Source organism: Meles meles, chromosome 5 (assembly GCF_922984935.1).
Source record: "Meles meles chromosome 5, mMelMel3.1 paternal haplotype, whole genome shotgun sequence".
Classification (NCBI taxonomy): domain Eukaryota; kingdom Metazoa; phylum Chordata; class Mammalia; order Carnivora; family Mustelidae; genus Meles; species Meles meles.
The window spans coordinates 58,128,577-58,141,204 of record NC_060070.1 but is presented as its reverse complement, the minus strand read 5'-3'; the positions used below and the strand labels follow the sequence as shown (position 1 = coordinate 58,141,204).

At 35.2% G+C, this 12,628-nt stretch overlaps 1 protein-coding gene and 1 pseudogene across 3 annotated transcripts in view; one reads left to right on the top strand and one right to left on the bottom strand.

The window, feature by feature from the left end:
- Nucleotides 1-12,628, top strand: part of GRM1 (glutamate metabotropic receptor 1) — a 440,097-nt gene that overhangs the window by 242,678 nt on the left and 184,791 nt on the right. The gene's annotated exons all lie outside the window — the stretch shown is intronic.
- LOC123941532 lies at nucleotides 4,682-5,086 on the bottom strand (annotated as a pseudogene).

Below are 12,628 nucleotides of genomic sequence, written 5' to 3'. Positions count from 1 at the left end.
AGATAACTGTGATTTTAGCTGCAGTAATAAGCCATTTCTTTTTTCTTTCTTTCTTCCTTTTTTTTTTTTTAAGATTCTATTTATTTATTTGGCAGATAGAGATCACAAGTAGACAGAGAGGCAGGCAGAGAGAGAGGAGCCCAAATGTGGGGCTCTATCCCAGGACCCTGGGATCATGACCTGAGCTGAAGGCAGAGGCCTCAAACCACTGAGCTACCCAGGTGTCCCAAAGCCATTTCTTAACTAATGGGCACAGTGGTTACAGTTGTCTGAGTGATTTTCTTGAAGTTTCCAGGCTGAAAAGTTGATTAAGGTCTTAAAACTTGCAGTCGAATTAAAGGCAAAAGGTAGCATTGGAATGTTGGTTTGACAGCAGGTAGTTATTATGGTAGCAGTGAGATTCATGCAAAATTTTCATTGAAAGTGAGTCCCTAAGCACTCAAAGAATGCCCTCACTGCTTATTTTCTTTAATTCATTCCATAAAATATTTTTCATGGAATGATATGCACAGGGCATTGAGCTAGGCATACTAGGTATTCAAAACCTAATTTAGAAAGGCCATAATATCAAAGATGGACAGCCTTTTATACTTGAGAAAGCTTTTCATGGACCTTTGCTTTCTCCATCATAGACATATTATTTCTGTTTTGTCACAGTTTCCTTCTTTCCCTTATTTCAGTTCCCTTCTTCCCTTTTGTTTTTAAGTCCTTTTCTTTTCTTTTTTTTAAAGATTTATTTACTTGAGAAAGAGACAGAGGGAATGGAGGAGGGACAGGGGGAGAGTCTTCAGGCAGAATCCTGCTGAACGAGGAGCCCTACATAGGGCTCTGTCTCAACCCATGAGGTCATGACCCGAGCTGAAGTCAAAAGTTGGACACCTAACTGTCTGAGGCACCCAGGTGCTGCTATTTATAAGTTCCTTTTAAAAAATATCCTGCACTCTTTTCTTCCTGCATATTTTATTTTATTCTTGACTTATCTACCTGTGGATTTGTTCCACCAGATTGACTTTAGAGAGGTCACTGGAACCAAAGAGCCTATAAGTAGACCTCACTGCATGCACGGCAGGAGTGAAATCCGTGAGAGAAGACATCATACCTCCCACAGTTGGTATTGTAACCCAAAATCATGTTCTGTATTGAAATAGTAGATATAATTGCTGAATGAATACATTAACAATAATTCTAATACATGAAGGAGGCCTCCATCACATCAGGATAATGAAGTCTTCTTGCCCAACCTGTACACTAAGAACTGATGAAGATTTTTCTGTCCAAGCTCTAACCAACTGTCTGCCCAGCAAAGTTTTGCTGTTCTCATTACCTGGCATGCTCATGATTAAAGGTTAGTGCTTCTAGAAAATTCCTTCCCTCCCATATTTTTTTTCTTTGCTCACTCCTAATTAACTCACCCATCAGATCCTAGTTTAGTTTCCATACAACTCAAATATAGGATGGGTGTCTGATCTTAGGTAACACTGCATTTTTCCAATCACCATGTTTATCATACCATTTTGAAATTTTTAGTTGATTTAGAAATTAGTTGAATAGAAATAGTTGTCTGTTTCTCCACTTACTGTTACTTCCATTTGAACAGAGACCTGTATGGCTTGTTCTTGGCTATATTTTCAATATCTAAACATTTTACTTGGCAACAGCCAAGGTATGAACCACTAAGTAAAAGCCATTAGTTGAAATATTTAAATGGGACCTTTGGCTTAACCTGGCTTGTCATCTGAACTCTTCTGAAGAGCTGGTGGAATCCTGGTGCCTGACTAAATCAACTGCACGAAATCTGGCTTGAGTAAGGGAGTCAGGAAGGATTGATTGGCAGGTGACACACTGTGTGATCATGGAATAAATGAAGGACAATGTCCAGGCATGAAGCTAGAATGAAAAGCCAAGGGACAATTTGATTAAAACATCCATCTGGAAGGCATGGCCAGGAGCAGGTACAATGCAATGGGGACTGAAACTAGAGACACACTGATATTAAAAATGAGTACGAAAGAAGGGTGGGCTGAAGAGCTTGAAGGCCTTGCAACATATGCAAAGAATTGTTTTATAGAGCTTCTGACCTAGAGTGAAGAAAGAAAGTGAACTGTTTAAGCATGTCGGTCCAATTTGGATAGATGTTGCTATCTTCAATTTCCCATAAAATTCCCTTTAACATGGAGAAAAAAAGAACATAATAATTTCCCAACTAAATTTGACTGTAAAACTATTGTCAGTCTTGGGCAAATTTAACATTTTGGACTGAAGCGAGAACTAGTTGGTAATTAATAAATAGTTACTAACTTAGAATAGAACAAGCTCCAGTACTTTAAAGGAAAGTGGGGAGACATTTGCATTCTCTGCTTTTTGGTACAGAGGTCTTGGCCCTCTGTATCTTCAGCAAGTGTCTTTTTATACTTAAAAAGTATATGACTACTATCATAGAACTTCTCCTCCATACCTATATGACAACTTACCACATCTTAAGAAATATCAGAACAGAAGTATTGGTAGTGGCACATGGCATCCCAATAGGTATATTTCCAGCAAGTAAATGTTGCTCCTCTTCAGTCCCTTTTTATACTGCCCTATTTTCTTTCCTGATGTGTAATAACACTATTTGAAATTATATTATTCATGTAGATAATTATTATCTCCTTCCAGCAGTAACATGTAAGCTCTAGCTTGTTCACCCCTGTATTCACTAGCACCTAGGACATTACCTAGCATGGAGTAGGACTTTGTAAATATTTGGTAAATGATAAAGAAAATGGATGGAGTTTGGAATACTTCTGACTTCAGTACATGTTGTGGAGCATACTCTATCTCTTCAAACAATCAGAGAACCAGAGAGAGATGATAAGAGAAAAGCTCTCTCTAACTCAACAGAATAATGCTTGAGAATCTGTTCATGCTGGTTCACATTCCAGCTGGATACTTGATGAGACATTCTTAGCAATCTATGGGACCAAGCCATACATCTTGTCCATTAGCAAAACTGAGCCTGGGTAGAGCTCTTATTTTTGAAAATAGCATCTAATTAGAAAATAAGTTTAGAAAATTTCTTGACATCCTTGATAGGATAAACAAGGCATGGTCTTCACGAAACAAGGACAGAGAGCCAAAAGATGAGAACATGAGGCAGACAGACACTAAGGAAGGAATAAAAAAATATATATATATGAAACAGTAAAAGTAGAGTAAAATCTCTGCTAAAGAATTAAATTGATACTGTGGATAATTAAATGATGATGCATATGCAGATGCTGAAGCTATGGATGTTTAACATGCACTGAGCACTGTGTATTTCAGAACATGCGCTAAGCCCTATGCATATGCCTAATCATAACTTCCTAATCATGGCCGCACACTAGGATCAACTGGAGGAAAAATTTTAAACATCAACACTTTATGCCACACCCATATTCTGATTTAATTGGTCTAGAGTGGGGCTTAGGCAGTTCTACATCACTGCACAACTCCAGCAATCACTACCAGCAGAGAATAGAATGTCTCATGAATTGTGCAATGTCATAGCCCTAAGCCTAGCCATCTTTATTATTATTATTACTATTAAACTTCACAAGTGATTCAAATAGAAAAGCCAGTATTTAAAACTGTTGACAAATGTGATTTCATTTAATCTCATTTTGGGGGGATAGGCTTATGATTGTCTCCCAAAATACAGAGAGAAAAGAAATAAATAAAAGTAATGAGAAAGCATCCTATAGATATGGGAGAAAATAGGAAGGAAATGCAAACTAAGAATTACAGGCAGGCGTTCTCATGAGAGAGGCCAAGGCTGTTAGAATACAAGTAATTATTTACAGCATAATTGAAAAATGTCTTCAGTTACAAAGAAAGGACTCACTGAAGGGCGTGCCATACTTCAGATAAAATTAATAAGAAAAGAGACATCTAGACACATCCTTGTAATATGAACTTCAAAAGTATAAAATATTCTTATGAATCACCTAGCCAGGATCAGAAAAAAAAAATAGAAACAAACAAAAACTGGCCACAAGAGTATAAACTTTGGGCTAGCTTCAGATTTTTATGACAGAAGAAAATTTTAAAGTGTTCACAGAATTTGAGGAAAACAGTATGTTACCTATGACCAGCCAAGATGTTGCCCTTCACGTAAAGGCAAGAGATAAACATTTTCATTTAAGACGTTAAAAACCTGCTGAAAAGTTTTACAAATATATCCTCCATCTGACTAGATTTTATAGTCATTAAATTTTTATCTCATAGCATAAACCAAATACATTTTAGACAGATTAAAAACCATATGTGCGTTTGTCTGTATCTGTTTATAATTTACATTGTATATATTATATTAACAGTATACTGAAAGATGATATAGATAAATATTTCAAGGTAATGGCATGAGTCAAAAAGGAAAGTATTTAAAAATTGGTTCTTTAAATATCTTTTGCCTACAGAAGTTATAATAGACCAAATTTGATTTTTAAATTTTTTTAGCACAAACACATTTATTTACTAACCAAAGGGATGACTGTATTTAAATCAACACTTTGAAATAGTTGTATGTAAAATGATTGTGTTGAAGGTAATTGAACACAGTAAAAAAAAAAAAAAAAAAAAGCACTATGGAGATTTGCACATCGAATTGAGCTTGCTCATCACAGCTAATTCCTGTCCAAAATGATGATGGAATTTTTACTCAGCTTTTTTCAAAGACACAAGTACAGGAGACGATATTAATGACACATTCCACCACTAATTTTCTATCTTCCAATTTTTTTGGTACTGTGCTTTCTTTCCCATCCCATTCCTGATGTTAAACCAATGTGCTGTTTGTGAAGTTGTAGACAGTCTGAGTTTTTCTGCCATCTGCTGTATTTTCTTCAAACTTCTGTCCCAGATTACATGAAAATTGTGTTGTTTTCAAAGTGTTCTTAGTTTTTCTGATGAGGTTTTTCCCATCGGAAGAGATGATACAATCTGGTTGTCCATCACACCTACTTTTCGCGGAGCCATTCCCATTCCTTCTTCCTTTATGTATTCGTTTAGGGCCTTTGTTCTTCCTGAAGTGCCGTCTTCCTACCTGCCGCTGAATGGTGGCCATGGTGGGCGTGGGCAAGATGATAGACCAAATTTTAAAGAAAACAGTAAACTAGGAATATATTCTCAACATACATAGTAGACTCTGTCTGTATATACAGACATATATACACAAACATATATGTGTATGGGTATACACACACACACACACACTGTAATGTTGTAACAAATATGAAACAGATATTGGCAAATGACATTAAAAGGCAATGACCAAATAAAAATTATTTTTTGAGTGATGTGTAAGCAAAAATTTTCTTTACTTTTTTTCAGTTGGGTGAGATATAACACAACATATACCATTGTATAAACTTAAGGCATAAAACATGTTGATTTGATACACTGATAGATTGTGAAATGATTACAACAGTATGGTTAGTTAATACCTCTGTCACCTCACATAATTACCAATTCTTTCTTTCAAGTATATAATATGATATTGTTAAGTATAATCACTGTGCTATACATTAGAGTTCCCAACATATTCATCTTATAACTGGAAGTTTGTCCCCTTTAACCAACATCTTCCCATTTCCCCACACCTAAGCCCATGGGAACTACTCTTCTACTTTCCATTTCTATGAGTTGTGTGTATGTGTGTGTGTGTGTGTGTGTGTGTATTTTAATGATTCCACATATAAGTGAGATCATACAGTATTTGTCTTCCTCTGTCTGGCTTATTTTACTTAGCATAATGCCCTCAAGGTCCATCCATGCTTTTGCAAATATATTTCCTTTTTTATGGCTAAATAATATTTATATATATGTGTGTTTATGTATCTATATCTTTATATCTCTATCTCTATCTATCTATCTATGTATCTATCTATATCACATCTTCCTTATTCATCCATGTCAGATATTTGGGTTGTTTATACATCTTGGCTATTGTGAATAATGCTGCAGTGAACATGAGAGCACAGATATCTCTTTGAGTTACTGATTTCATTTCCTTTGGATATATACATAGAACTAAGATTGCTGAATTATATGGTAGTTCTACCTTCAGTTTTTCTGAGGAAATGTCATTCTGCTTTACATAGTGGCTGCACCAATTTACATTCCACAAACAGTGTACAAGGGTTCCCTTTTCTTTACATTAACTGATACTTTTGTTTCTTGTCTTTCGATAGTAGTCATTCTAACCCACCATGGGGTTTGATTTGCATTTTCCTGAATAGTGATATTCTATTTTTTCATGCAATCTTTTGCCATTTGTATGTCTTTGGAAAAATGAACTATTTGGCTTCTCTGACCATTGTTTAATAGGACTGTTTGTTTTTTTGCTCTTGAGTTATATGTGTTTCTTATATATTTTGGATATTAACCCTTTATCACATGATTTCCAAATATTTTTTCTTATTTCATATGTTGCCTTTTCCCTTGGTGATGGTTTCTTTTGCTGTACAGGAGCCTTTAGTTTGACATCATTCTATAGTGTGCTAATAAAGAGCAATTTAGAAAGACTCCAGATTAGATCCTTATCTTACCATGCACACAAGCATAAATTTATTTATTGCTTTAACACAGTATTTTCTATGTCTGTCTGTATGAGAGCACCATAACCTTTTGCATATTGATTTCTTTTGTATCTCAATAACTAAAATCTCTACATGATTTTAGGGACAAAAATAACAAGATGGCTAGGCTATTTTAATCTATTTTCACAAAAAACAAATACACAGTTGTAGAAATATCAAGTCTTTCATTTATACCTGTATCTTTAATTTTATCATAAGAAAAAAAAAGTAAGCTAATGCATGAGTTCTTAGCCTTTTGCTGTAATGCCATTACAAATCAGTGTGAAAGAATGTGTGCAATTCTTATACTGTAGGGAATATTTGGCAATTATATTACTTCAGAATTCTGTTTTTTTATAGAATGTGTACTCACTAGAGAGTTAAGTAATGTTAAATAAATTAGCAACTTAATGAAAACTGTATATTAATATTGTTCCTGTTCCTAAGTAGTAATTTAATTCTAGTAAATCACAGAATTAAATTTTTGCTAAATAAATATCATTGTCTTGAAAAGCACAATGCTACAACTAAGCATATGCTGTACTCCCTGATATTTAGAGATGGCCATTATTAAAAGAGGAAATGTATTCATTTTAAAGACTAGATGGCTTGGAAATTTTACTTACTGATAGGGCAAGTTAGATAGGCATATTCAATACTCTCAATTCATTAGGTAATCCAGTTTAGTTTTGGAATGCGATCATTATATACTGTATCACTCATGTAATAGAATTTTAGCAACAGTTCTATCATAATTTTGATTTCTTTAAAAGATGCAGCCTAGCCACAAAGAATAAGATTCTTTTTTTTTCTTTTTTTTTTCCCCTTTTTATTAATTTTTTCAGCGTAACAGTATTCATTCTTTTTGCACAACACCCAGTGCTCCATGCAAAACGTGCCCTCCCCATCACCCACCACCTGTTCCCCCAACCTCCCACCCCTGACCCTTCAAAACCCTCAGGTTGTTTTTCAGAGTCCATAGTCTCTTATGGTTCGCCTCCCCTCCCCAATGTCCATAGCCCGCTCCCCCTCTCCCAATCCCACCTCCCCCCAGCAACCCCCAGTTTGTTTTGTGAGATTAAGAGACACATGAAAAAGTGCTCCATATCACTCGGCATCAGGGAAATACAAATCAAAACCACAATAAGAATAAGATTCTTACCACACAGTACAATGGTTAGAGGATAGTTTTTAAATAGCATTTTTAATCCAAAGGAATTTAACTTTTCAATGAAATTAAGACCACAGTGTGATTTAAAAAAATAATATATATTAAAGAGTTAACTTTAAAAATACCATATATGTTAGTAAATATGAATTTCCAGCTGAAGTGAACAAAGATTTAAGAAATTTCCAAGTTTTATTTTTATTTTATTTTAATTTATTTATATTTATGTATTAATGGTTACATAAGTCACTTTTTGTCATGGAGTATAAGGCTTGTGTGTGTGTAGTTTCCAAAGTCCCTTAAGGCTTATTCTCCTGTTCATTTTTTCCTACTCTTGAGTTCTCAGAAACATCTTTGGTCTTGATTAATGCCTTGAAATTTTGAACACTGCCCCCTCTTCTGCCGTCTTAACTCAGAATGCAGAAGATACAGTACACAATGATACATGCAAAATCATGTATGAACAGTATTTGTTGAGTGCATATTATATATCAAATTCTGTGCCATTTTGTACCTGTTATTTAATTTTGTATTCTGTTATTTGTACTATTGGTAAGTCATTTCACAGATAAGCAAGCTGAAACTCAGAGGTTAAGTCACTTTCCAAGATGCCATAAATATAAAAGATTAGTGATTGATTTGGGGTTTGTTCTTAGATTCATCTGAATTCAAAATCTATAACAAGTTGAGAAGATAATTAAGAAATTGAATATGCGTATCAGTTTTTTCATCTGATCAGAAGCTCCATGTCTGTTAAAAGGCCCTATACCACTTTCTCAAAAATATGCTAGTTGTCCTTTAGTATCCTTGTTTTATGGTCTGGAATCACTAAGCTGAGGTACACTGGAATCAAATTAATCAAGACTCACTGGACTTTCAATGCTGTCGGTCAATGGCAGCATCTTATCAATTAACTTGAAGAGTCTGTACCATGAACTAGGAATCTGCTTTTTCTTGCTGGCTGCCAGTAGATTTGTTAGCCCAGGCTGCATATCTTCATTCAATTCATTCAAATTCCCTCAGAGACTTTTTCAGTTGAAGGTGCATTGAACCTGAGTCAGGAGATTCTAGAGACCATCCCCAAGTCCAATGATTTGCTAGGAGTACTCACAGGACTCAGTATGTAGAGGCCCTCATGGCTATAATTTTTTACAATGAAAAGATACAGAGCAAATCAGCAAAGGGAAAAAACACATGAGGCAAAGTTGGGAGAAGCCAGGCAGGTGTTAAAATGCCTTTTTAAAAAAATTATTTAAATATTTCAAATATATAGATAGTACAGGGAATAATGTAACAAGTAGCCATGTAACCACCAGTCATATTTAACAAATGTTAATTATTGCCGTTTTGCTTCCAGTTGTTTTAAAGCTACAGATATATTTGAAGCCTACTTCCCTTACTAATTGCTAGTTCAGTTGCTATTTCCCCAGAGCAGGATCATTATGTAGCTCACCTCCTAGGGCACTATTTTTGTAAAATGTAGTGCAAATGGTTGCATGGAGAGGAGCAATGCTGCAGTTCTGCCCTTGAATTAGTCTATATCTGAGAGTTGGTAAGGGATTTCCTGACAATGCTCTTATACTTTTACTACATGTGTATGGAACCACAAATAATTTATAGTATTATTTTTGAATTTTCAAAGATAAATATAAATACTAGTGGGCTCTTTGTAGCTAAATCTAAGAAAACATTTTCAGTGTTCATCTTGTTTGACCTCTCCATAGCATTTGATTCAATGGACCACTTGTCCTTCTTTAAACTCTTTCTTAAGCACATTAGTACCAGTCTTTCCTGATTCTCCTCCTCCCTCTTGCCACTCAATTAATAAAGTCTCCTTCCTTGACTCTTTTCAAATATTTTGTGTCTTTTTTTTGCTAAACCCAATCTTATGGGGATTTTATTCATACCCATATATTCTTGTAGTACCTTACATAGATGGTGATTACTGCCTCATTTGGGTCTTCATTCCTGGCTTTATGCCTTAATATCCTTATAAGAGTGGTTACTGGGGCACCTGGGTGGCTCAGTGGGTAAGCCTCTGCCTTCGGCTCTGGTCATGATCTCAGGGTCCTGGGATCAAGTCCCACATCAGACTCTCTGCTCAGCAGGGAGTCTGCTTCCTGCCCCTCCCCCCCCACTTGTGATCTATCTCTCTATCAAATAAATGAATAAAATCTTTAAAAAAAAAGACATTATTGACTATACAAAATGTGATCAGGTCTACATCAGGCCTGTTTTCCATGCTTTATTTTAAGCCATAGATTAGGTACAGTTGAGTAATAGAATAAACCTATAAATCTGAAATTTACTTTTATTTTGGTGCTATATTTTTCTAATAGACAAGATGTTTTTCAGTTTGTAAGATTATAAATTTATTATTCCTCTTGGATATACTTCTTTCTTTTAATCCCAGCAAATGGCATTAATCATTCAATCAGAATAGACTAGCCACCATTATTGACTTTTTTTTACATTGCTACCAACACCTAATCACCAGGTTTCACTGGAATGCCTTTCATGTCTCTGCAGTCATTCACTTATTTCCAACCATATCCCCACTGATCTAGTAAAGAACCTTATCAGTTCTCATCTGTATTGTTTTTTCTTTGTAACTTGTTTTCCTTATGCTAGTCTCACAACATGACCTCTTCCAACAATTCATTCTCCTTCTGCTTCTAGAGGAATCTTATTAGAACACAACTCTGCTCATGTCTGGCCCATTCTTACAATTCACACCTTCTTTGACCACTTTTACTAACCACTTTGCTTTCCAGTCATATGAAACTAACAACATTTCTTAAGATTTTTTATGTTTTCTCTTAGCTCAAGAGTTTTTTACTTGGTAAGGTATAAGTAACTTACAGTTTTTGATGACTGAACACAAAAATACTAAACCCATTACCACCTCCCAGAACTTCCCCTGACTGAGTTCTATAATACCTACTTGTCTTAACAAAAGTTGGCTCATTCATCACTTCTTCCCCAAAAGACTTTTTAAAAAAAATATTTTATTATTTTATTTGACAGAGAGAGACAAAGTGAGAGAGGGAACACAAGGAGAGGGAATGGGAGAAGGAGAAGCAGGCTTCCTGCTGAGCAGGGAGCCCAATGAACCCTGAGATCATGACCTGAGCTGAAGGCAGATGCTTAATGACTGAGCCACCCAGGCCCCTCCCCCTGAGAAGCAAAGGCTTTCTTAATCTTCAGTTCTTCTTTGTCCCAGGTAGTGAAAGTACTTCATCATCTCCACTGGCTACATTGTATTATGATCTGTTTACTTATTTATCTCTCTTGCATTTCCTGATAAATACTTATTCATATTTTTATCCTCAATGAGAACCACATACTTAACAGAAGATGCCCAATAAATATTTATTGAATAGTGGGATAAGTGAAATTCTGTTGTAGAGATTAATATTTTAAAAAGTCTATTAAAATCATCCTGTCAAGGCTTAGCTCACAAACTGCCTCCTAATTAAGCCTTTGAGATTCTTTTACCTCTGTAACATGGTTATGACTTTCTTCCCAAAAGAAAGAATTTTCTTTCCTTTCTCATAACTCATGATGTTATGTCTTGTATAATTTATGTGTATGTGTGTCTTTGCCCTACCTTGCTATTCCAGTTTTAAGCTCCTGGGGACACTGATCCCAGGTTCTCCTTTTCTCCGTATCCCTAGCACCAAGCCCTGTCCTCTATGGCAGTGGATTGTTATATGCTCAATGGATTTTGAATTTATTTAACTGCCATATTATGATCAGGCTACAGTATCAGTATCAGGTCAAGACCACATATCAGTTATATTTTAGATCTACTGGAAATAAAAACATTTGTTGCTTAAACTATTATATTAAAATAAATTCTCAGTAAAGCAGTGGATCATATTTTCCATGAAACAGAAGTGTGAGGTCAGAACTATGTGATGAAGTGATTATCCATCTATCTTTCTTTCTTTCTCTCTATCTCCTGGTACAATGTTGGAAACAGAATGCTCATTACATGAAAATCATTATTTTATGACATTTAAGTAATCAACATGGACTTTCTAGAATACTTATTTTTTTTTAAGATTTTATTTATTTATTTATTTGACAGGTAGAGATCACAAGTAGACAAAGAGGCAGGCAGAGAGAGAGGAGGAAGCAGGCTCCCCACTGAGCAGAGAGCCCGATGTGGGGCTCGATCCCAGGACCCTGGGATCATGACATGAGCTGAAGGCAGAGGCTTTAATCCACTGAGCCACCCAGGCACCCCTAGAATACTTATGAGTATTGTTTGTAATTCTCTGATGGCTATCCCAATGATATAGGTAGACATCAGATATTCCTCATTAAAACCATTGTTCTAAATTTTAAAATTTTCTCAGAAACCACTACCAAGATTCTATTTATGCCATCATGAGGTGATTTGAGTTATAGGTATCATAGTCTGATCGCTGGGTTTTGTTAGATGTTCACAGTATTTTTTAGGAAAGAAGCTAATTTTTGAATGAATTTTAAACAAATATACTTGAAAACAACTAATACGAATCAGGCACAATCATAATTCATCACAGTAGAATACTTAATGTATACTCTTTCAAACATCATGATCTGGGTTATAATTACATTTAGGAAGGATTTATTAAATACCTACATGAGTTAAAGACTATAGTTTTTTATAAAATTTTGTTAGAAAAATTTAACTTTTACTCTTCTCTGTTTTAATGGGGATTGTCAGGGGCTAGAGAAAGGAAAGGGGGAGGTATTGGTCAAGGGGTACAAATTTCCAGTTCTGAAAGATGAATAAGTTCTGGAGATTTAATGTATAGTAATGTGACTATAATTAAGATATAATTAACAATGCTGATATATATATACTTGA